At 42.4% G+C, this 25099-nt stretch overlaps 1 protein-coding gene across 8 annotated transcripts in view; it reads right to left on the bottom strand.

Annotated features, from left to right (window-relative positions):
- Positions 1-25099, bottom strand: part of SV2C (synaptic vesicle glycoprotein 2C) — a 239131-nt gene that overhangs the window by 43561 nt on the left and 170471 nt on the right. The window contains exon 1 of one of the 8 annotated variants that reach the window (XM_005661498.3): positions 20368-20814. The exons of the other annotated variants lie outside the window; for them this stretch is intronic. The gene's annotated coding sequence lies outside the window, so the exon portion shown is untranslated. Of the gene's footprint in view, positions 1-20367; positions 20815-25099 lie in introns of those variants that run through there. 8 annotated transcript variants of the gene reach the window in all.

Below are 25099 nucleotides of genomic sequence, written 5' to 3'. Positions count from 1 at the left end.
TTTTCCAATTTTAGGGGATGATAAATAAAGGTGTTATAAAAATTGTACACAGGTTTTTGTGTGTCCCAAAGTTTTCCCTTTCTTTTGGGTAAATAGCTAGGAGTGGGTGAATTGAGTCATATGATAAGTAGCTTTATAAGAAGCTGCCAAGCTACCTTTCACAGTGGCTGTACCATTTTGCCATCCTATCAGTATTGTATGAGAGTTCTAGCTGCTTCTCACCCTTCCCACTGATTTTTTGTCAGTTTTGTTTTGATTAAATTTTGGCCATTCTACAGTGGTATCTCATCATGGTTTTAATTTGCACTTCCCTAATGCCTAGTGATATCTTGACTTACTTTCTACTCATTTTTCATACTTTTATTGAGTGCTTCTATGTGCTTGTCACAGTGCTGTCATGTGGAGGCGAAGACTTATTCCCTGCCCTTGGGGAGTCAGCATCCAGAAGAGGCAGATGTGTTAACAGATACAATAAACAGCATGACTCATGCTAGAACAGGTTCTAAAGAAAGTGTAGGATGAGCATAGAAGGGGCAGAGGTATCTATCCCAGAAGTCTTCTCTCAAGAGCCCTGGCTAGATTTCCTGTCCAAACTGGATCCAAGAACAAAGAGAGAAAATTCTTAAATTTCTAACATCCAAGTTAGAGATACAATTCAAAAAGGTCCTTTAGGAGTAGAGGAACTATATATAAAGGAGATAATCAAAAACACCTTCTGGGAGTTCCTGTCATGGCGCAGTGGAAATAAATCTGACTAGGAACCATGAGGTTGCAGGTTTGATTCCTGGCCTCGATTAATGGGTTAAGGATCTGGCGTTGCCGTGAGCTGTGGTGTACATTGCAGACGTGGCTCAGATTCTGCGTTGCTGTGGCTGTAGCGTAGGCTGGCAGTTCTAGCTCCAATTTGACCCCTAGCCTGGGAACCTCCATATGCCGCAGGTGTGGCCCTAAAATGCAAATAAATAAACACATAAATAAATAAAAATACCCCCCCCAAAAAAAACCCCAAACCAAGCACCTTCTGTATAGCACAAGGAACTATTCTCACTCTTCTGTAATAACCTATATAGAAAAAGCATCCAACAGAATGGATATATGTACGTGTGTAACTGAATCGCTTTGCTCTACACCTGAAACTAACACAATGTTGTAAATCAACTATACTTCAATTAAAAAAAAAAGAAGAAGTAAATGAGACCAGCCAGGACGGTGTCATGCCCAGTCCTCAACTCCCTCCTACTATATCACAACCATCCTATTTGGAGAAGCAGAGGAAAGCCTGAGGGGTAGGAGAGAGTCATAGAAAAGGGGTTCAACCATACTTCCCTTTTATGATATGCCCTAGGTGTGGGGGAGACTGATGGATGATATCCTGTGGGCTGAATGAGGGACAGACACAGGGAGGGTCTTGAGAAATGACCGAGCAGATGCTTTGTAAAACTAAACTCCATTATCTAGGTTAGAAATGAATGAAAGAATGAAGGAGGGAAACCCTGACCTCCATAACTACTCAGCCAGGACTTCTCCGGGACCCCCTCCCCAGCTTCCTTTCAAGATGGCTTCAATTTGCATTTGAGAGACGCAGAACCCAAACCATAGACATCAGGAAGTGGGGAGACACCAGTGTGGAGGGAAGGGGACTAGGAATGTGATACAAGCCACATGCAACTGGGAAGGTGGTTGTTGCTTTAAGATATTCATCCTCACTTAGAAAAATGGATTCTCTCTACTGAGCCCTTCATGTTGGTACTACGCCTTTTTTGTCTTAAAAAAAAAAAAAAAAGATTCTTGCATAGATGGTGGTTCTAATTATCCTCTGGACTTTATTTAAATACCCATTAAGATGTCATACACAGGGATTTATCTAAACATAATGTAAATTCCATGCCAGGAAGGACCTCGATTAGGGAATTACAGAAAGCAGTTTACTGCATGGTGCTAATCAGCATGGTGCTAATAAGTGTTGTGTATCCTGCATGATAATCAGAGCCATTTACCAGGCTCAAGCTGGTATGCTCTGTGACCACAGAAACCAGATGCCTCCCCAGCTGCTTGATGTCTGAAATCTTCCAAGGTGCCAAGGAAGAAGTGGGGGATACATGTAGAAGAATGCTGGCTTTCGTGTTCTTCTGGGCTCTGTCCCTGAAGTGCTGGTAAACTGATCTACACTGGTTGCTAGCTATGTGATATTATCAATCACCTGGACTTTGGTAAGAAGGCAGATTTTAGGTGTAGGACACAGATCCAATGTTCTAAAACTTTAGCATTAATTAATACTAAAAACAAACATCATAGGTGAGATCCGTTTTCAATAGCTATCACCTATATTTCTTTTTCAGTGGTCTTTACTCACAAGGCACACAGGCAACTAACATTCTCCTTGGAAAAGCAGTTCCAAATCCATTTTCTCAAGGGGCTAACCAACATAAAGGTTAGGAAGGGAACAATGACCAGATGTATTTCTTTTTTCTTTTTTCTTGCTTTTTAGGGCTCCACCCTCGGCATTTGGAAGTTTCCAGGCTAGGGGTTGAATAGGAGCTGCAGCTGCCGGCCTACACCACAGCCACAGCAACTCAGGATCCAAGCCACGTCTATGACCTACACCGCAGCTCAAGGCAACACTGGATCCTTAACCCACTGAGCAAGATCAGGGATCAAACCTGCATCCTCATGGATCCTAGTTGGGTTCATGACCACTGAGCCACGATGGGAACTCCCTGATCAGCTGTATTTCTGATTTTATTTCTAGAGAAATGAAATTTTATCCCCTAAACCTGTCGCTGGTTTAAAATATAAATACTATCTAATCAGCATGAACCATTGATCCTCAGCTAGAAATTCAGGTTATCATGCATCTAGTGTCACCTGTGACGCTGTAAGATTGAACCAGGTGCACCTGGATAGTCCCTGTGGCCAATATCAGCAAGATTTTTCACCTTCTTCCCATTTGCTAAAAATGGGGGGGGGGAGTACTTAAATAAACTAAGGTACAGGCACATCTTAGGAAACCACATAACCATTGGCAAAGAATGAGGTAGGTTTTCCCAAATTGATTTGGAAACTAAGAAACAATGCTCAGTGAGAGAAAAACTCTTCCAAACAGTGTAAATAGTGATTTCATTTTTATAGACACATAAACTCTATCATTACATCTAAAAAACAAGTGGGAAAAAAGGACACTAAACTATTTTATATGGTTATTCAACATAGTGAGCGGGGGGCCTATGGGGAACTTTCACTTTGGCGTTTTGCATCACCTTGTATCACTTTTTACGTAAAGGGGAGAAAAAACCTTTTCAAAGAGTTGTAAGCCTTTGATTTTTATGAAATGTAAGGTCTTATGGGAAAAGAGAGAATAAGGAAACTGGAATGATACCTGTGACACTCTTCAGCATCCATATAATTTGTTAATTCTGATTGTGGGTTTTTTTTTTTTAGGGCTGCACCTACAGCATATGGAAGTTCCCAGGCTAGGGATTGAATTGGAGCTGCAGCTGCCGGCCTACATCACAGCCGCAGCAATGCCAGACCTGAGCTGCATCTGCGACCTACACTGCAGCTTATGGCAACACAGGATCCTTAACCCACGGAGGGAGGCCAGGAATAGAACCCGTATATTCATGGAGCCACTACTGGGCCATTAACAGGCTGAACCACAATGAGAACTCCCGGATTGTGATGAATTTAAACAGTGATACTACAGGGTTCATTTATGGAGAGCAGTGAGAAAGTGCCCTGGTGTCTCTGAGTGGGAAAGAAAATGATATTCACAGACAGTTCATCTTTAACCTGTAACTCTAGCCATACTCTGATTTTGGATCCTTGGACCAAGGTCAGTTGCATCTGGAGCAGTAAGTGCATGAGCATTACTGCCAACAGTGATACACAAGTCAGCCACACATACACACCTACACACATACACACACACACAGAACTGGAGTGGGCGTGCCTACGGCTCAGCATCATGCCTTCAAGAAGTAAAAGCCAATTCAATTGCAATTACGATCCCACGGAGAGGGTCCAACTAAGTGCAGGAGCCATCTGTCTCCAAGAGCAGGTCCAGGCAACACGCTGACCCTTCCTGCTAGTTTCTCTGCTTCCAAGCTCTGGTGCTACCATTTGGAACAGACGGAGCCAGTGGTCAACAGCAGGAGGACGTCACATCGTACCTCTGATTCCTCAGTCTGCCTTGAGATCCTGACCATGCTTTTGAAAAAATAAACTTCCATGTAGCTTTGGAAATGCAGAAATTCCTGGGCTTAATTTTCGGTGTATCTCTGCGGTTGAGTGCTCCAAATATGAAAAGAAAGAACGAGAAGAACTTTCTAAGAGTTCCTGGAGAAATTATGTAAGATTCATTCGAGCATGGTACTTCCCAAGCTTCACTGACAGAATCAAGAGTCCAAGGATTTGAAAAAAGCTGACAGCATAAAGACTCTGTGTGTGTGTGTGTGTGTGCATGTGTGCTTGTATGTGTGTGTTTTAAATAAAAATCTACTTTGAGTGTGTGTGTGTTTTAAACAAAAAAATCTCCTTTGGTTTTTTTTTGTAGACAAGAATATAGTACTAATATTATGAAAATGTAGGTCAATTCAAGTTTTATCAAAGATTTTTATATACATATATACCACTATAGCCTATGGGATGGTCAAATTTTAACCATATACAAATGAAGCTTATATCATAAATGCATATAAAGGCAGCTCATTACTCCATAAATACACATCAAATATATTCCTATATATTATCTTATGGCATATATGGGCACACATTAACTTTCCTTCTCTATTTTACTCACATAAATACTTATTTAAAAGGAACTGTATACTGTATTTATTTAAATACTCCTGTATTTAAAAGGAATATTTACTGATCACAAAACACTGGGGAGTCTCATGTTAGGTAGACAAGTGGACTAATAGACTCTTAAGCCCTTTCCAGGCTAAAGTTTTCCTGATTCTAAGATGTCGTATCTGGATAAGATGAAGCCACAGGGAAACTCTCTTGAGTGTAGATGCATGGCAAGAAAGGGAATACTTTCAAAACCAAACAGAACAAAAGAAACTTGTCAACTGCCCTTTGCACTGGCACAAGTTCCCAAAGGCTGGTAGGGGCCTCATAGCAGAATGAAACTTACTCTCTATATTAGCAACTCAGTCAATATGCTGTCACATCAGCTGAGCTGAAAATACCTTTTATTTTTATTTTTTTCCTAAGCAGTGCTCCATATAATATCATGGTCCCTATTCTATTCCAGATGAGGATTTCTTTTTGTCCTTTTTTTTTTTTTTTCCCACCATTTCTTGGGTTGTTCCCTTGGCATATGGAGGTTCTCAGGCCCGGGGTTGAATCGGAGCTGTAGCCACCGGCCTACGCCACAGCCACAGCCACAGCAACTCGGGATCCAAGCCACGTCTGCGACCTACACCACAGCTCACGGCAACACCGGATCCTCAACTCACTGAGCAAGGCCATGGATCGAACCTGCAACCTCATGGTTCCTAGTAGGATTCGCTAACCACTGAGCCACGACGGGAACGCCTCTTTTTGTCCCTTGCACGTGGTGTCACCAAGATCTTCCATAAGATCAACAAGGGCTCTCTCCCCATTCCCAGCATATTTTTAATGAAGCAGCACAAAAATGCCAACAGAATCCATTCTTAGTTGAAAGTTGGTCTCCCCAGGGCAGAGATAAAGAAGCGGCTGTAATATGTCCCAGGTCGTGACAACAGAGGTCAGCCCGAGTGTTCTTTGCTGCTGATGTCAAAGGTCACCCTCGTGTGTCTCCACTAACTGATGACCTCTCTACCTGCTCCTGTTTTTCTGGCCCCATTTCTCTCCTTGTAGCCTCTGATCCAGAACAAATCACTTAAGACTTGACAAGTGAAACAGCTGCTTAGCACACAAGTCAGGCCCCAAATGACCTTTAGAGCTTTTAGGGCCGCACCCGCAGCATATGGAAATTCCCAGGTTAGGGGTTGAATTGGAGCTACAGCTGCCAGCCTACGACGCCACAGCCACGGCAACGAGGGATCCAAGCCATGTCTGCACCCTACACCACAGCTCGTGGCAACACCGGATCCTTAACCCACTGAGCGAGGCCAGGGATCAAACCTGTGTCCTCATGGATCCTAGTCGGCTTTGTTAACCACTGAGCCACAATGGGAACTCCCTAGAGTTTTTTCGTTTATGTCAAATAAATTCTATTGTAACAGGCTAGAAAATACCTACAGTTACAATGACCTGGGGGCTCAAGGAAGGGGACATCACACCCGGCTTCCAGGTACAGAGGATGGAACTAGGACTCTGGAGAGGGTCTGCCCTATGAACCCCAGACCTAGATATTGCTCACCTGGGTCCAATTTAACCCCACCTGGAGAAGAGCCTTTCCATCATCTCAAGTACCTGAAGTTTACCCACATTGGATGCTTCGCCAAAGGACCCCCCCAGGCCAAGTGGAAACACTCAACCTTCCTTCCTCATCGCCCTCCAGACCAGAAATATGGGGCACAGTCTCCACCCTTCACCCTCCCTGAGCCTAGTCAATCACTGAGAAAAACGATGCTACTTTCTGTATTTCTGCCAAACCTTTCCTTCCACCTGTGCTTCAGCCCAGGCCCTCATCCCTCACCCAGGCCATCCTCATAGGGCTGATCTGCAGCTGCCATGGATGTGTAGGGCTGTGCCCACCACTGCAGCACTGCAGTACACAGTCCTGGTTACTGCCCTGCATCCTGAGCCTTGGATCTCAGCAATGGAAGGGCCTCAGGACCTGGCTCCTGTGCTTTGGCTTTCTTCTCTGATTGGCCAGTGCCCCGTGGTTATATAATTTTAATATCATCTTTCTTTTTTGCTTTTTGTGAACAGTGTGTATTAATTTCTTTTTTGTCTTTTGTCTTTTTAGGGCTGCACCTGCAGCATATAGAGTTTCCCAGGGGTCTAATTAGAGCTGTTGCTGGCAGCCTACACCACAGCCACAGCAAAGCCAGATCCAAGCCTTTTCTGTGACCTATACCACAGCTCAGGGCAACACCAGATCCTTAATCCGCTCGGCGAGGCCAGGAATAGAGCCTGCAACCTCATGGTTCCTACTCAGATTCGTTTCTGCTGCTCCATGATGGGAACTCCTGTATTAATTTTTTTAAAATTATGGAATTGTTGATGTACTATACTGTGTAAGTTTCAGGTGCTCCACTCTTAAAGGCTATACGCCATTTATCGTCACTATAAAATATTGGCTATATTCCCTGTGCTGTGCAATATATCCTTGTAGCTTATGTATTTTATGCATAGCGGTTTGTATCTCTTAATCTGCTACCCCAATCTTGCCCCTCCCGGCTCGACTCTCCTTATGGGTAACAACTAGTGTGTCCTCTACATCCGTGAGTCTGTTTCTATTTTACTATATTCACTATTTTATTTTTTGATTCAACTTGTAAGTGATATCGTATTTGTCTTTTTCTGACATATTTCACTAAGCATAATGCCCTCCAAGTCCATCCATGTTGTTGCAAGTGGCAACATTGCATTCTTTGTTATGGCTGAGTAGTATTCCATTGTGTATGTATGGGTGTATGGATCTACTTCACATCTTCTATATCAATTCATCTATTGATGGACATGTAGGCCGCTTCTCTATCTTGGCTATTGTAAATAATCCTGCCGTGAACACTAGGGGTGCATGTATCTTTTTGAAGTAGTTGTTTCCATTTTTTTCTTTGGGCATATACCGTTGAGTGGAATTGCTAGGTCATATGGTGGCTTTACTTTTAGTTTTTTGAGAACCCTCCATGCTGTTTTCCATCATGGCTGCACCAATCCACATCCCCACCAAGAGTGTATAGATCTCTTCACACCTTCACCAGCATTTGTAATCTGGACACCACTTCTCTTTAATGGAGCTTCCAATCAGCTCCTAATCTGCCCAGTCTAGTCTATCTCCCATGTACCTTCAAGAGATCTTTCCATAAGAAAAATCAGATCACATCACTCTCTAGCTTAAAACCTTTCAGTGGTTCTCCATTGGCCTTTCAGGATAAAGTCCGGATTCTTTCATGTGGCCACAGGGCCCTTCAAGGCCTGGCTGCTGCCCATCCCTCCAGCCTCCTTGCTCAGAAGTCCCTCCTGCCACCCTCTGCTACCTGCTGTGCAACATCTTTGTATCTCTACCCTTCCCCATCCTTGTCAATATGGAGAACTCCTAAACTTCAGTCTTTTATTAACCGGAGAGGAACATTCTCTATAGATTCCTCCAGACACAGTAAAAGGTATTCACTCCCCTCAATGAGCTATCTTGGGATCGTGCGAATTCCCACGGCCCTGAGCACGGTGCCTGACACAAAGAAAAGCTGCAGTAGAGTGATCATTCATCTGCAAATCTGTTCCTGGAGGGCAAGGGCCATGTCTTATTCATCTTTAGGACAAAACACAGCAGAGAGTAGTCACTCAACAAATGCTCATTTAATTAATCAATAAAGAAAATCTGTTCTTGGATTCCTTTATAATCAGAGAGCTTGCCCAATACCTTCAAAAGTGATTCTTTGCAAACCTATCTACTATATTTCCTAATTTCAGAATAATATGGAATTTTCTTTTCTTTTGGTAACTGATTTTTAGCTTAATTTCCTTGGAGCAAGAGATCATATTTGGTATTTTTTTGAAATATGTTGGAAATAGAGTGTGTGGTCCATTTTTGGTTTTTTTCTTCTCTCCAACTTTACTGAGATATGATGGACAAATAAAAATTGTATATATTTAAGATGTACAATGTGATTTGATATGTGTATATCTTGTGAAATGATTATCATAATCAAGTTAATATACACATATATCACTCCACCTTTTTTTTTGGTATGGGGACACTTAAGATCTACTATCTTAGCAAATTTCAAGTATACAATATAGAATTATTATCTTTCATCGTTATGCCACATATAGAAGGACAGTCACATTAGATCCCCAGAATTTATTTATTTTATAACTGAAAGTTTGTATACTTCGCCAGTATCTCTTCATTTCCCACAGTTTCTAATGTTGTATCTTGACAACAGCCTGATGGAAAGGGGGCTGTTGAGCAATGCATGTATTTTCTTGTGGACAAACTTAATATTTTCCCCACGCAAACTAGATTTCCTTTCGAAAAAATAAAACTCTTAAGAATTAATATATTAATATGTAACTCAAAGAGACTTTAATACATCTTTAAAGCATGTTTCATACAAGATGGCTTGAAGATAAAACACGGGAACCCAAATCAGTTCAATTGCTGGCAGAACCCCAATCCACTCTTGCCTGTCTCTGATTTATGACCCTGCATGAGACATACAAACACTATTTCTCTTTACCCGCCCCCTGCCCCCTTCCCCTTTGTTTCAAAATGTCAGGCATCTAGCAGAGTTAAATTTCACCTTTGCTCTCTGGAAAGGCTGCCTGCTTGGGTCATTAATCTTGGCCCAGAAAGAAGCTCCTCGCTGCTACTGACTGTAGAAATGATTGGCCCTGGTGCATCCCAGGGAATGGCTTTTAAGGGCTATGGCGCCAGAAAACTCAAACCCAGAGTGACTGAGTCTGGGGCGGAGGCAGTAGTTTTTCATTCCATCTCGCCGTCTTTGGCTGCTACTTAGGAGAAATGATGTAATAACTCAGGGACCCCACGGTGACAGAGCACAAGAGCACGAGCAGACCACTGCCCCAGCAGAGCTGCTATAAAACCAACTTGGACCAGAATGCTAGTACCAGCACTTACAGATGCCCACGTGGGCTCCCTTCCTCCTCATGACAGTGCACCAGCTCTGATTACAGTTGTGGTAAAGGACAGGAAGCTCTGAGCACCAACTGAAGCCTCCACGAGGGACACAGATGAAGTAGATGCAAGGCCTGCAGCAGATTCCCAAAAAATTTATAGTACACTCACCATGGGCCAGGCACCTCACACACATTCATCTTGTTTAATACCTCCACAGTCCTGTTTTCTCTGCCACCCCCACCTCCACCCCAGGGTGGCCAGATAAAATCAGGTCAGCAGTCAAATATGATCTACAAAAATTTTTCAGTATAAGTATGTCCCATGAATATTCGGGGTATACTTATACTATAAATTATTTGCTATTTATCTGACATTCACATTTAACAAGGTACTGTAGTTTCATTTTTATTTGTTAAATCTGGTAATCATACCTCAGGAGACATCTGGCAACACCTGGAGATGTTTTGGTTACTGTGGGTTTGGGGGAGGAAGGTTACTACTGGCATCTAGTGGGCAGAGGCCAGGGATTCTGCTAAATACCTTACAATGCATAGGTCAGCTCCCCCACGTCTAAAGAATTATCCAGCCCAAATGTCAACAGTGCCCTGGATGAGATCCTGCTGTAAACCTGTTACTGTGCCTGTCTGTGGCATAAGTAACAAAACTAATAGAGATAATAAGGATATTTCAAAGCTTGTCTTTCACACAGAGGTTTGAACACAGACTTCAGACTACCTTAGATTTCATTCTTGTATGAATAAATTTTGTTTTTATGTTAGTTTTTGCTAGTTATAAGCTCCTTTGTTTTTGTTTTTTGTTTTTTTTTGCTATGAAATTGATCTAGGAGTTGTCCTTTTTTTTTTTTTTTTTTTTTTTTTTTTTGGTTTTTAGGGCTGCGCCCATGGCACATAGAACTTCCCAGGCTCAGGGTCGAGTGAGAGCTACAGCTGCCAGCCTACGCCACAGCCACAGCCACGCAGAATCCGAGCCACATCTTCAACCTACACCACAGCTCAAGGCAACGCCAGATCCTCAACCCACTGAGGGAGGGCAGGGGTCAAACCTGCAACCTCATGGTTACTAGTTGGATTCCTTTCTGCTGTACCACAATGGAACTCCTTTCCTTATCTTTTAAATGTACCCTAAGGAATAATAAAAGTGGCATATACTAAGAATAAAGAAATGCCCCCCCCCATTTTTCCCCTGCGGCATTCTTCTTCAAATGCTTTCTGATAACACCCTCAGCTTATAAATGGTTAGTACCACATGAAAAGGTAATAACTATCTACTTCCTCTAGCATTTGTATTCTTGTTTCACAGGGCAGGGAAGTTTGCTCTTAAAATGCCCTGCTAATCCTCAGGAATGGGGACACAGTACAAGCACCTGGCTTCAACCACAGGTCCCTACAAGGTTACTCCAATAGAGCTTTGGCCAGTCAGCGGGAGGAGCTCACACTTGTTCCAAAGATCTGCACTTAGAACGCTGGGTTCCTCTGGGTTCCTGCTTTCCAGAGTCCATCTCTCCGTTCCCATCCATCACCAAGCCCTGTGCTATCACGTTGACCATAGTTCCTAGCCTCCTGGCAGCCGTTATGGCCACCTTCCATAATGATTCGCCTCTCCTGACCCTGCTGGTTAATCATCCAGCCTCCTGGAGGATGGCTCAGTAAAATCACCTCAACAATGAGCTGCTCTGTGGCAGCCCCAACATTTCCTCCCTCCCCATCATCTCTAGAATTTGCCCATTGGCACTTCCTCCCTTGTCTATATGCTGAATACAGTGTGGATTCCCTTTTTCCTATCTTGAGCTCCTTGTATCCTAGGTGGCTCCTCCCACCTAAGTTGTTAGAGTCCTTACAGGTGCACACTGACCAGTCTTTCATATATGCTCAGTCAATATACTCAGCTCAGGCTCCATGGGACACCTTCACATCCCCCTTTACAGATTTAAAAAGTGAAGATGAATGGATTAAGAAGATGTGGTACATATATACAATGGAATACTACTCAGCCACAAAAAAGCACAACATAATGCCATTTGCAGCAACATGGATACAACTAGATTCTCATACTATGTGAAGTCAGGCAGAGAAAGACAAATACCATATCAGTTATATGTGGAATCTAAAATATGGCACAAATGAATCTATCTATAAAATGAAAGAGACTCATAGACATAGAGAACACGTTGCTAAGGGAGTGGGATGGACTGGGAGTTTGTGGTTGGTAGATGTAAACTATTACATTTAGAATGGATAAGCAATGAGTTCCTGCTGTACAGCACAGGGAATTATGCCCAATCGCTCTGGGCAAAACATTATGAAAGATAGTATAACAAAAAGAATATATATATATATGACTGGGTCAGCAAACTGTACAGAAGAAATTGGCATAACACTGTAAATCAACTATATTTTAATAAACAAGAGAAAAAAAAAAAGAAAAAGTGAAGATTTAAAAAAATCAGCCTTAACACTGAATTACCATTGTTCAACATAAGTAGTCTTCAGGATCATGCAAATTATAACCACAATGAGATACCATTCCATGCCCATCTAGGGTTGGCAAGGATGTGGGGCAACCAGAACTCTCAGACATTACTCGTGGGAGTGTATAATGGTTCAACTTTAGAGAACTGACAGTTTCTTAAAAAGTTAAACATATATCTACTCTGTGATCCAGAAAGCCTACTCCTGGGTATTTATTCAAGAGAAATTAAAAATGTAAGCAGAGCCGAGGATGCTCAAAAAACTTGTATAAAAATAGTCAGAAAGCAGCCTCTGGGAAAATTTAAATTAAGCCCTTTCCTTCCCACCAAAAAACTCCACATAAAACGGGAGGCAATTCAAATGTCGATTAACAGGAGGATGGAGGAACACGTTCATTATAGGAATCTGTGTAAGGGATACTACTTTATGACAAACAGGAATGAACTACTGACACATGTAGCAGTATGATTTTTTAAATAACTTTATAAAATATTATACTGAATTAAAGAAGCCAGAAGATTCCATACTTTATATGGAATTTAGACATGGGCAGAATGAATCTATGCCTATAGCAATCAGATCAGTGGTTGACTCTGGGGCAGGGAGTGAGGAACCGACTAAGAATGGGTGTGAGGGAATTTTTAGGGAGGTAGACGTGTTCTATTATCTTGATGTGGGTGGTGGTTACATGGATGTATACAATGGCTAAAATCCATTGAGGGGTACATTCTTGCATTTTTTTGTGGGCAAATTATAACCTCAGTTTAACAAAGAGTGGTCAGATGACAGCAACAGCAACAAGACTACATTGCCAGGAACACACCAAAGCTCCAGGCATAGGACTAGATTCTTTAGAAACTAATCGGATTTGAAGGATTCAAATTGCATTGCTTTGGGCTTAACACTATGTCAACTGGTTGTGTCAGAACAGACAACATTCTTTTCGCTGTTCATAGCAGAGGTGACCAAAGGCCAGGCAGGGCTCAGGTTCCATACTGAATTTCCTCCCACTGTCTTGGCCAAGCTCTCCTAGACACAGGTTAACTCCTGAGGCTATTACCCTTCTGACCATGAAGATGTTGCCCAGACTGGTCTCTGGCAGACATCTAAGTGAATCAAATACACACTACACAGAGCCTGCTTAATGAACCACTGCACAGTCCGGAGCTACTATGTCTAAGGGTTCAAGCCTTCACAGAACAGATAGTTCTAACTTCTGTGACCTCAATGAGTTCTGCAGCTCCCACCATAACCCTTACAGCCAAATTCCACACACACACACACACACGCAAGTTATAGAGAATATTTAGCCCCAGAGACAGCAATAATTGTGAGCTTACTGAATAAGATTATATGTTAATAAATAAAATTAATAAAATAGTAGGGAAAGCAAGGAATTTTTTGCTTAACTCGGTGGCTCTCAAAGTTTGGTGCCCATGGAACAGTTGTGGAGATTTCTAAATAGCACAGATGACTGAAGGTCGGTGTGCTGTGAAGTCTGACGATTGGCTGGGATAAACAAAGGGAGGCATGATTTGATATAGAGGTAGATTAAGGAAGTTTTTTTTTTAAAGGTTTTCAGATGTCTAGCAGTCATTTTCACTTAATAGGTGGTAGCCTGAAGAAGTTCAAATTCAATTTTAGAGACTTATGAGCCTGATAACAAGGAGGGACTTGTTAGTTAGATCTGTTTTATAAACACCTTTGACTTCTGAAGGCAAAGTGAAGATGCAAACCGGGCATTAGTTTTATGAAGGGCTTGAAAAGATCAGCATAATGACATTTTATTTTTTTATTTTATTTATTTTTTTGCTTTTTAGGACTGTACCCATGGCATATGGAGGTTCCCAGGATAGGGGTCCAATCAGAGCTACAGATGCCAGCCTACACCACAGCCAGAGCACCACAGCTCACGGCAATGCTGGATCCTTAACCCACTGAGTAAGGCCAGGGATCAAACTCACAACCTCATGGTTCCTAGTTGGATTCGCTTCCACCGTGCCACAACGGGAACTACCATAATGACATTTTAAAGGAGAGGCAGATTAAGAAAAGATTTGGAGGTGGGTGAAATTCTGGCCACAAAAATAATTTTCACTAAAACTGACCTTCTTCAATCAGAGTCCCGTTTGCACAAAGGCAAACCAAAGTGACTTCTAAAAAATACCCCAAAAGCCCTCCAACAGACTGAGTTTCTGGAGATGATGAAGGGAGGAAAAGTTTCTGGCATTAAATAAGGACTGGCACAAATCCCAAAGCTGAAGTGCATCACACATCCATTCTAGAGTGTTCTAAGAAACAGGAGACTGCGACTAACCTTAACGGACACTGGGGGGCACCCTGGGTTCACAGGATGCACAGAGATGAGGTGTTTTTTTTAAAAAGCCTTTTCCTTGGTGATTTTTACTTGCAACTCTGAGGGGGAGCTGGAATCCATTCAGAACCATGACTGTCCCAAAAGACGGGGCCTCAAAAGTTGTGCTTTTTCTTTCCAGCAGGGTTCTCATTCATGTGCATTCTAAGCCAACTCTTAAATCTGACCTGGTAAGGTACCCACCGGGCAGGATAAATACATAGATTGGGATGGCAGGGTGCCCTCCATGTCTGAGGACCAGAGACCCAGCCAGGGGGAGCCAAGCACAAAGCAGCCTCAGGGAGGTTAGATTACAAGATGGAGCCCTTAAAGGGCTGCAGATCAGTATTACTGTTGTTGTTTTTTAATTAAAGTGTGGTTGATTTTCAATGTTGTGCTAATTTCTGCTGTACAGCAGTGACTACACATATATACACTCTTTTTTTTTTTTAATATTCCTTTCCATTATGGTTTATCCCAGGAGACTGGATATAGTTCCTTGTGCTACAGAGTAGGACCTCACTGTCTCTCCATTTTTAAAATTTATTTGTTCATTTATTTATTATTTTTCTAGGGCTACACTGGATCCTTAACCCACTGAGTGAGGCCAGGGTCACTGCTTTGTTCCCTGGCCCGGGGAACTTCCACATGCCACGAGCATGTCCAAAAACATAAAAAATTAAATAAAAAGGGTTCAGGGAAAACAATCTGAGAGTGTACTTTGTTTCTACAAGGAGCTACAGTAGGGACTCCCTTCTCTGATGGCCCAGGGCTCAGCAGAACCTGGGGGAAGAGCTAGGGGTGGCCTGCAGTGACGGCACTGATAGATCTCACCAGGTGATGGTGTTCGGTTTTAATGGGCACAGGCACAGCGCTGCTGATGGAAAGGTTATTTGAAACCAACCCACAATCTGGGATGTGGGTAGGCAGAGTCTGATAGAGCAAAGGAATGTCTACCTGGACACAAATCCCAGCTGGGATGATGGGGCCTGAGGACAACTCTGGGGTCACAGTAGAGAAACAAGTGTGAGTCTGTGAGGACCAGCATGAGAAAAGGACTCTAGAACCAGGGCTAAGGGAAAGAAACACTGTGGATATGCTGGGGCTGGTGAGGACGGGGACAGTGCATGGGAGAGATGACAACATGAGGAGATGCTCTTAAGACCCACTGGTCTGGCATCCAAGCCACTTGATATAATTAGAACCAGAAAACAGCAGAATACATTCATGAATTCTTGTCTGGGAAAACCAACTAAACAGAAAAGGCAGAGCTAGAAACATATCTTAAGAGCTACAGCATTATGATTCTGATAATTCCTGGCAGGAAAAAAGCTTTCTTGTATCTGGAAAAAAAAGAAGAAAAAAAAACCAACTTTGGTCACCTTGACATATTAGAAATGAGTAGAGAGAATCGCAGAATTTAATAATGGCCTTGAATGATATTGAGTGATTATTAGTATTACCTTGAACTGCTGTTTCTCCTCTTTCCATGGGGTAGGGAAACACTGGAAATCTCTGGTTAGCAGAGAACTTTCTGATAGTGAGTATTAAAAATTGCACACATACTAAAATCCACTTTTGGGAAGAGGGGGGGCTTATAAAAACAAATAAAATCAAGAATGAGTCTCATATGCCTGGTATGACCTGGAAGAGAGTCAATTTGATGACAAAGGATTCTTTTGATCATTTTTCTTTACCTCAAATAGCAGTTTTTGTTGTGTTTCCTAGTTATAAAAATAATACATGCTTATGTGGCAAATCTGAGAGATACAGACTATAATTTAAAAGAAGGCAAATCCCCCCAAGTTTCATCACCCAGCGGTAAACATAATTAACAGTTTGGATTTAGTACAATTATTAGTATTTAATTAAGCCATGAGAAGATTTAGTAAGAGTCTTGGGAAAAGTAGAAGCTTCATTCAGTAAGAGTTTTGAAATAGCAATCCTGGTTTACAATACATCGGGGTCAATCTGTGTATTTCAGTGAGTATTTGGGTACATCTACATCAGACGTCATTGCTTTTTTAAAAAAGGAGATCATAGGACTAAGATGGAGTCACTTGTGCTAAACCTACATCACCAAACTGAACTAATACCTAATCCAATTGCAGTTTCACCCTTCCCTAGGAATTTAACCTAAACTCATCAGTCTGGGAGTTCTCTGGTGGTTCAATGGGCTAAGGATCAGGCATTGTCACTGCTGTAGCTCGGGTACTGTTCCTGCATGGGTTCGATCCCTGGCCCAGAACTTCCACATGCCACAGAAATGAAAACAAAATAAAAAACAAAACAAAAACCCATAAACTGGTCAGTCTGGAATTTCCTGTTCAGCACTGGTGAGAAGTAAAGCCTGAAGACTCCTTCCATCCCCCAAAGGAGGTGACCTGAGCCTGAAACTATCCACTCTTTGCTGGAAATTTCCCCTTCCTGCCCCATCTTTTGTCTATAAAAACCTTCCCTTTTCTGCAGGTTGATGGAGCTCCTTCCTACAGTCTGGAAGGGATGCTGCCTGACTCATGGTCATTTAATAAAGTCAATTAGATCTTCAAATTCACTCAGTTGGATTTTTGTTATTTAACATCTTATATACCTGAAAATGTCTATAGAAAAAACAGGCAGTTCATAAGGGCTGGAAGACTGAAATCCTAGAGCTAAATACAGAGGCTGGAGAAATGCTTGTGCCACGTCTCACTCCAACTGGGTTCTCAGAACCCACGTCCACCAGTTCTCTCAGGCGTGAAAGAAAAAGGAGGGACGTGGGAATGCTGTTGCTCTGCACACTGGCTGGCTAGGTTTGTAGGTGTACTGCATTTCCACCTCCTGCCAAATCTGAGAAAGCAGTTCATTAAAAAAAAAAAAAATCAATGAGAATATGCCATAGTAGTTTTTCATTGCACGTTGGAAGAGGGGTATTTTTCTTCTTCTTCTTATAGTATGTGGGAATAACTGTTTCTAAATTAAATTATGCCTATAGGTAAAGCCTCAAGACTTCCTACAGGATTGCCCTCCACCCATCCCCCTAACCTCAGAGGCCAACCCCAAGCCCAGGTTGTCACCTGTGCTTCTGGATCATCTGGCTACAGACTGGAGGTTTCAGGAGCCCCTCCCTACGTTCAGGTAATTCACTGGAGTGGCTCACAGAACACAGAGGAATATTCTATGCACCAGATTACTGGTTTATCATAATAGAAAGAACTCAGGAACTACAAGATGTAAGAGATGCATGGGACGAGGAATGGGGAAAGGGCTCATTCTCCAAGTTTTTGCCCAGCATGCCATTCTCTCCAATCTCCACGTGTTTGCCAGCCCAGGAAAGCTCTCCAAACCTCACCGTTTTTGGGTTTTTATGGGAGCTTCATTCCACAGGCATGATTAAGGCAGTGGCCACCAGCTGAACTCAATCCTTAGCCCCTTTCCCCTCCCCCCAGAGGAGACATGGGGGCAGCACTGCAAGTTCCAATCACAAGGTTGGCTCCAAGGCAACTGGCCCCTACCCATCCTTAAGGGGTTCTCCAGTCACCTTGATAACATACCAAAAGATACTTTTATCACTGCCTAGTTACTTAAGAAATTGCAATGCTTATCCCACTCTTGGGCATATATCCGGACAAAACTCTACTTAAAAGAGACACATGCACCTGCATGTTCTTTGCAGTACTATTCACAATAGCCAGGACATGGAAATAACCCAAATGTCCGTCGACAGATGACTGGATTAGGAAGATGTGGTATATATACACAATGGAATACTACTCAGCCATAAAAAAGAACGACATAATGCCATTTGCAGCAACATGGATGGAACTAGAGACTCTCATACTGAGTGAAATGAGTCGGAAAGACAAAGACAAATATCATATGATATCACTTATAACTGGAATCTAATATCCAGCACAAATGAACATTTCCACAGAAAAGAAAATCATGGACTTGGAGAATAGACTTGTGGCTGCCCGACGGGAGAGGGAGGGAGTGGGAGGGATATGGAGCTTGGGGTTATCAGATACAACTTAGAATGGATTTACAAGGAGATCCTGATGAGTAGCATTGAGAACTATGTCTAGATACTCATACTGCAACAGAACAAAGGGTGGGGAAAAAATGTATACACGTAAGGATAACTTGATCCCCTTGCTGTACAGTGGGGAAAAAAAAAAAGAAAAATTACCGAATTGTAATATTGTGTACAAAATAAAATATTACATAATAATAAAAAAAAGAAAAGAAATTGCAAGTGCTTTAAGCGCTCTGTGCCAGGGATGGGTGTCAAAGACCAAGCGTGTTTTTCTCATTATAAACCACAATATCACAGTGATCGTCACTAACATTCACTTCACAAAGGTAAAACTTTCATGTAAGAATAGTAAGATTGCGGGGGGCTGAGAGGAGATGTGGTGGGAAAGGAAGAAACTGGTCCCAGAGACATGAAGCTCTGCATAGAGATGTCTGCCCTTCATTCCCTGCCAGGGAATCAGAGGTGAATGTGCAATTAATCAAGAGCTATGCTCATCTCATCTAAAGACTTTTGAGACACCACATCCCTCCTTTGTTTCTAAACTGACATTTACATTTTCATCACAGCTCTTGGCTATATCTCATGCCAGGGGTATATTTTCTGGTATACTGTAAATAATGGCAACTCGAAATAAAAGTCATGATGTCAGTCTTAAAAATGAAGCCAATGGAATCTAAATACCACAGCAATTTGGAGCTGTCACCAGCCACCTAATAACCACAAGGACAAGCTCTAGATTGAAAGGAAAAGTTTGCATGATCCGCCTTTCTCCCTGAACTTGAGACTCCACTTTCCCCACACAATTCTAAAATCCACTATACTGTTATGTGTGGATCATGCGGTTATGATTTTATTGATCAATCTAGTATATTTCTCTGCAACAAACACAAGTTTTAAATTTAAAATGTAAAACAATAGCTTATGGCAGCAAGCTCTCTAAGTGATTAAAAAAGATACACTGATTTATTACACATTTGGTCGATATAACAATATATTGGATTGTAAGTTTCTGATAATTTTTAAACTGAAAAAGTTTTATTGGAAGTGTATCTTTTTTTTTTGTTTTGTTTTTTTTTAGGGCTGTACCCAGGACATATGGAGGTTCCAATGCTAGGGGTCCAATCAGAGCTACAGCTGCCGACCTTCACCACAGCCACAGCAACATCAAATCCAAGCCACGTCTGTGACTTACACCACAGCTCATGTCAACACTGGATCCTTAACTCACTGAGCGAGGCCAGGGATCAAACTCACACCCTCATGGTTCCTAGTCAGATTTGTTTCCTCTGCGCTATGCTGGGAACTCACGGAAGTGTATCTTTAATAACATGAAATGGAGGCCCCACCCTACCCCAGACTGGTCCATGTATCCCTGGGTGAATATTACTTATTGTTAAAATGACATAGTTCATCAATAATTCTTTTTTTCCTAGTAATTGTTTTTTTGTTTGGTTTTATTATAGTAGATTTAAAATGTTGCACCAATTTCTGCTTTACAGTAAAGTGACTTAGTCATAATATGTATACTTTTAAAATATTATTTTTCATCACAGTCTATCCCAGGAAACTGGACATAGTTTCCTGTGCTATACAAGGTTCCCTGTCGGATCTTGTTGTTGATCCATTTTAAATGCAGTAGTTTGCATCTACTAACCCCAAACTCAAAGTCCATCCCACTCCCTCTCCCTCCCCCTTGGCAACCACAAGTATTTTTCATTCTTATTCATATAAATAAATAAGAGTGAATGGAGACAGTTTTACTTACCTACTGCTACATCATTCAATTCTGGGAACCCTGAATTTTCTTAGTTACCTGTTATCAAACACTGTTAATCATCTACCAGGGTACTTGATCCTTCAGTTTTGTTAAAAGAATCAGAAACCAGCTGAGTGCAAAAAAGAAAATTTATTACTCGCTCAGCATCACGTGTTCTCATCTCTTAAACCAACATTTTGAATAGTCCCTTACTCGGAGTCTAGATATTACCAGCAGAGGACGCTAGTGAGCACTGTCCTTTTGCAGAGCAGAAGTGTGTGTTCTCAGGTAGATTAACTTAAGGAAAATCTGCTTATAGAAGTGGAACTTCTTAAAACTATCAGCATATCTCCTTGGACAGTGAGTTGCAAACCCTAGTATGAAGACCCAAAGGCTATGGTCTGTGAACAGTCCTAATTTATCTTCTACCTCACTGACTTCAGACAGGGCTCTCACTCTTTCTGAACCTTGGTTTTCTCTAATGATAATTAAAAACAAACAGCCAACCAAGCTTGGAGGCTTCAATGAAGTAATGGAAATAAAAATGCTTTGTAAACTGTTAAATCCCAGTTAAGTACTGTGATTTTCATTAATATTGGTACTGTGATTTTCATTCATATTTTGGATAGCAATGATCTAAGTACAACAACTAAGATCAAGGGTCATGTCTACAAGTGATGCCAATCTCTGGACTAAGGGAAATTGGTTAGTAAATTCAAAACACTAGTCTTCTGAACCTCCAATGAGAAAATAATGAACAGGCACGCAGCTGGTTCTAACACTGGGTAGCACTGGTTCTCCAGTGTGGCCTCTGATCCACCAGCCTAAGCACCACCTGGGAACTCGATAGAGCCGCACACTCTCTGGCTCCATTCAGTCCTTTGGAATCAGAAACACTGGGGGTGGGACCCAGCAGCCTGCATTTTAACACCCCCCTCCCAGGTGACGCTGTGATATGCCAGAGTCAGTGCTGTTCAGGATGCTTTAAGCGTGGGGTTCTCTACTGGCTTTCTCAGAATGGGTGGCAAGAGAGCACAGGAGGAAGCACTTAAAGTGAATGAGTTCTGTGTCAGCATGTCGCTGAATTCCCCAGAGGTGGGATGTTCTCTTTCACTGTACGGATGATGCATAGACTGCAACTGGTCAGGGGAAACCAGAGGGAAGGGGGCGAGAGGGCTACTTACTAGTTTTCAGAGAGTAATCTTAGAGCTCTTAGGATACACAGGTTAATGGCTGTTCTTCTTACGTGCAAGAACGAGAAGCCTTTTTGGCCTTTGCTTTTTTTTTTTTTTTTTTTTTCCTTAAACAAAGGGAGAAAACAGGATCAGAAGAAAGGAAAACATCCATTGAGATTTCATGGGAGTTTTAGCTGTGCCCATCTGGCTACAAAGAATGAGGTTTTTTGTTTTCAGTGCTGGGCTGGGGTAGCCTGGCCCTCCAGCAGTCTCCAGCTCCTAAAGCTGACCCAGAAAGCCTGCCCTCAGGCAGCCTCGGGAGGCGGGGTGCACAGGGATGGGTCCCAAGCCACTGCAGCTTACACAGGAAGAATGAAACTGTTTTTCCAAGGGGATATATAGCTCCTCCTTTTTTCCCCCAGGACAATCTACTTAATGCATCTTGAAAGCAAGTGGAAAGGAGTGGTTCAGAAATATCAGATGTTAATGGGGTTTGGATGCTGTTTCCTCAGCATGCTCTTTTAGTACAAAGCCAAAAAAGTAAAATGGTAGCCACAATACGAAACCAGGGTACTCGAGAAGCAGGCTTTCAGGCAGAGCCTCTCTGATAGGTTGACTTTAATAGTCTTTAAAATTTTTTAAGAGTTTTTGATTAATAAGATATGTAAGAAGCAAAAATCAAGTTAAAACATTATGCTAAGCATTTTAATTAATTTATTTATTTTTTGTCTTTTGTCTTTTTAGGGCCACACCCACAGCACATGGAGGTTCCCAGGCTAGGGGTCTAATCGGAGCTGTAGCTGCCAGCCTACACCACAGCCACAGCAATGCCAGATCTGAGCTGTGTCTTTGAACTACACCAGAGCTCACGGCAACGCCGGATCTTTAACCTTCTGAGTGGGGCCAGGGATCAAACCCGCATCCTCATGGATACTAATTGGGTTCGTTAACCACTGAGCCACAAGGGGAACTCCTAAGCATGTTATTTTTAACCTGGACTTTTCTTGATCAAAGTTGAAGAAAAGCAAGAGCCGAAACAAACAAAAGCCAGCCAAAATACAGAGTGGCGAGTGAGGCAAATATTGGAATCTCTTGACATTTCTTTGCCAAGGAGGTAACCTTTGAAACATGGGTACACAAAGAATTACAGTCACCAACTGTTTCATTTTCACACCAGGTTTCTGCTTTTCAGAGGAAATGGCTTTGGAAGAGAACAGACCAAGAGCTCCCTATAGAATGTTCTAATCGTGTCGCTGAGGCCACAGCAGCCCACTGAGGGTTAACATTAAGTCAATGCCTTTGGAGGAAAATCTCATTACGAGGACCGTGGCGCAGAATTGAGTGCTGTCTGGCAGATTTATACACCCCGTGGCTCTGCAGAGGCTTCGATCCGATCTGGCTCAGTGCTGCCGCTGACACTGCACGAGGCACAGCCGTGCGACAGATCAGACACAAACCCACCCGCCGGCATTTCACAGCAGCAGAGTGAGGCAGTGACGGTGATGTCCTCGCCTTTCCATATCAGAGAGAAATCCGTACAGACACACATCTTAAAAACCAATAAATACATTTCCCGTGTATTTTTTTAATGCTATAAATTTAGTCTTCTTACTAATCAAATGAAAGCAGCTGCTGGTATTACCACGATTATTTATAAGCCTCGGATCATATTAAAACACTACTCGGATTGGCTTTAAATGACACATTTAAAGGGGGCACTATTTTTCAGAGCCAGTGTGGAATATTTAATGGAGAGTGGGACGGCCTCAGGCCTTATTTCCAGTGTACTTCTCATGGTGGCTTTGGTTTGTGTTTCTTTAAAAACTTGGTGACTATGAAGGGAATGTAAATTTAATAAATGCTTTGCATCTGGCATCAGATATTCCTGTTTGTGTGAGAGCACTGAAAAATAACAACGGGTTCTGGAATAAACAAAATCTACAGGCGCCTCTAACCTAATGATTTTATAAACTTGAGACAGCTGTTAATTGCTCCCTAGGCTCTGAATCACAGCATAGGGTAGAAGCGGTCTTGCAGATCTGCCACATGTCTGCTTTCACTGGTTTTCCTCAAAGAGGGACAATCCAAGTCCTTTCTCCTTCTGTCTCTCTCTCTCTCTCTTTTTTTTTTTTTTTTTGGTCTTTTTAGGGCCGCACCCACAGAATATGGGAATTCCCAGGCTAGGGGTCAAATCAGAGCTACAGCTGCCAGCCTACACTATAGCCACAGCAACGCAGGATCACACTGTGTCTGCAACCTACACGGAAGCTCCAGGCACTGCGGGATCCTTAGCCCACTGAGCGAGGCCAGGGATCAACCTGCATCCTCATGGATACTAGTCAGGTTCGTCACCGCTGAGCCACAATGGGAACTCCTTAATTCCTGACTTTTAAGGTCTGGTTCTCAATTTCCATTCTGTAAATATGACTGGTGTCAATGCACTTCTCAGCAAATGAATCATTTCTAATCACTGTCTTGCTAGATAATGTCATAAGAAAAGGAAGGATGACATCTGACTTTTCTTGCAGCCTCCACCCTTACCATCCTTCCACGGGTCCTCATCCTATGGGTGTTTCACCAATAGAAGCTCTAATTTCTAGAACTATTTTGCTGGCACAGGTAGATGGTGACAGGGTGAAAAAGACAAGCATGCATGTGTAGCTGTGTGTGTGTGTTTTGGGTGGAGTAGGGGGACAATGGTGGGGACACTGAGTTTTAGTGTCCATGGGGTGTGGGGAGCAGCCTCACTCCATCTTGCCTCGTTGGGTGTAAACTGGGTCTATACTAAGTATTTCAAAGCACTCCCTTTCCTCCCTTCCCTTCTGCCCTGATTTTCCAAGAAGAGTGTCCCTTCTGAAGTCTGGAATGCTTCCCACCCTGCCACAATGGCAGCAGGTAAGGTGCAGGAACAAAGTGTGTGTGTGTGTGTGTGTGTGTGTGTGTGTGTGTGTGTGTGTGTGTGTGTGTGTGTGTGTGTGTTACTGTTGAGGATTCTCAGAGCATATGTACCCAAAAGATGCCTACTTATACAACCTCGAATGAGTCAGACAGATTTTTCCCCTGAAAGGACTGAACTTGACCGGTTGTTTTGACAGTCTGTAGCAACTGAGAAAAATATGTCTAGGTGGCTGTCAGAGTGAGGTAATCAACAATAAATAAGATAGTCCACTGGGTATGGAGAACAGACTTGTGGTTGCCAAGGGAGAGGGGGACGGAGCGAGAGGGACTGGGAGTTTGGGGTTAATAGATGCAAACTATTGCATTTGGAGTGGATAAGCAATGAGATCCTGCTGGATAGCACAGGGAACTCTATCTGATCACCAGTGATGGAACATGATGGAGGATGATGTGAGAAAAAGAATGTATATATGTGTATAACTGGGTCACTTTGCTGCATCGCAGAAATTGAGGGAACATTGTAAATCAACTATGATAAAAAATTTTAAAAAAAGGCCCACTGGGAAGGAAGAACACAAGTCTCAATGAACTCTGATAGCAGTAATCAACACTGAAGACAAATACGTATGGCATTGATGGTCATCTTTCTATTTGGATAAATCCTAGGA

Source organism: Sus scrofa, chromosome 2 (assembly GCF_000003025.6).
Source record: "Sus scrofa isolate TJ Tabasco breed Duroc chromosome 2, Sscrofa11.1, whole genome shotgun sequence".
NCBI lineage: Eukaryota > Metazoa > Chordata > Mammalia > Artiodactyla > Suidae > Sus > Sus scrofa.
Note: the sequence above shows the minus strand (reverse complement) of the source record. Positions and strands in the feature narration are given on the sequence as shown.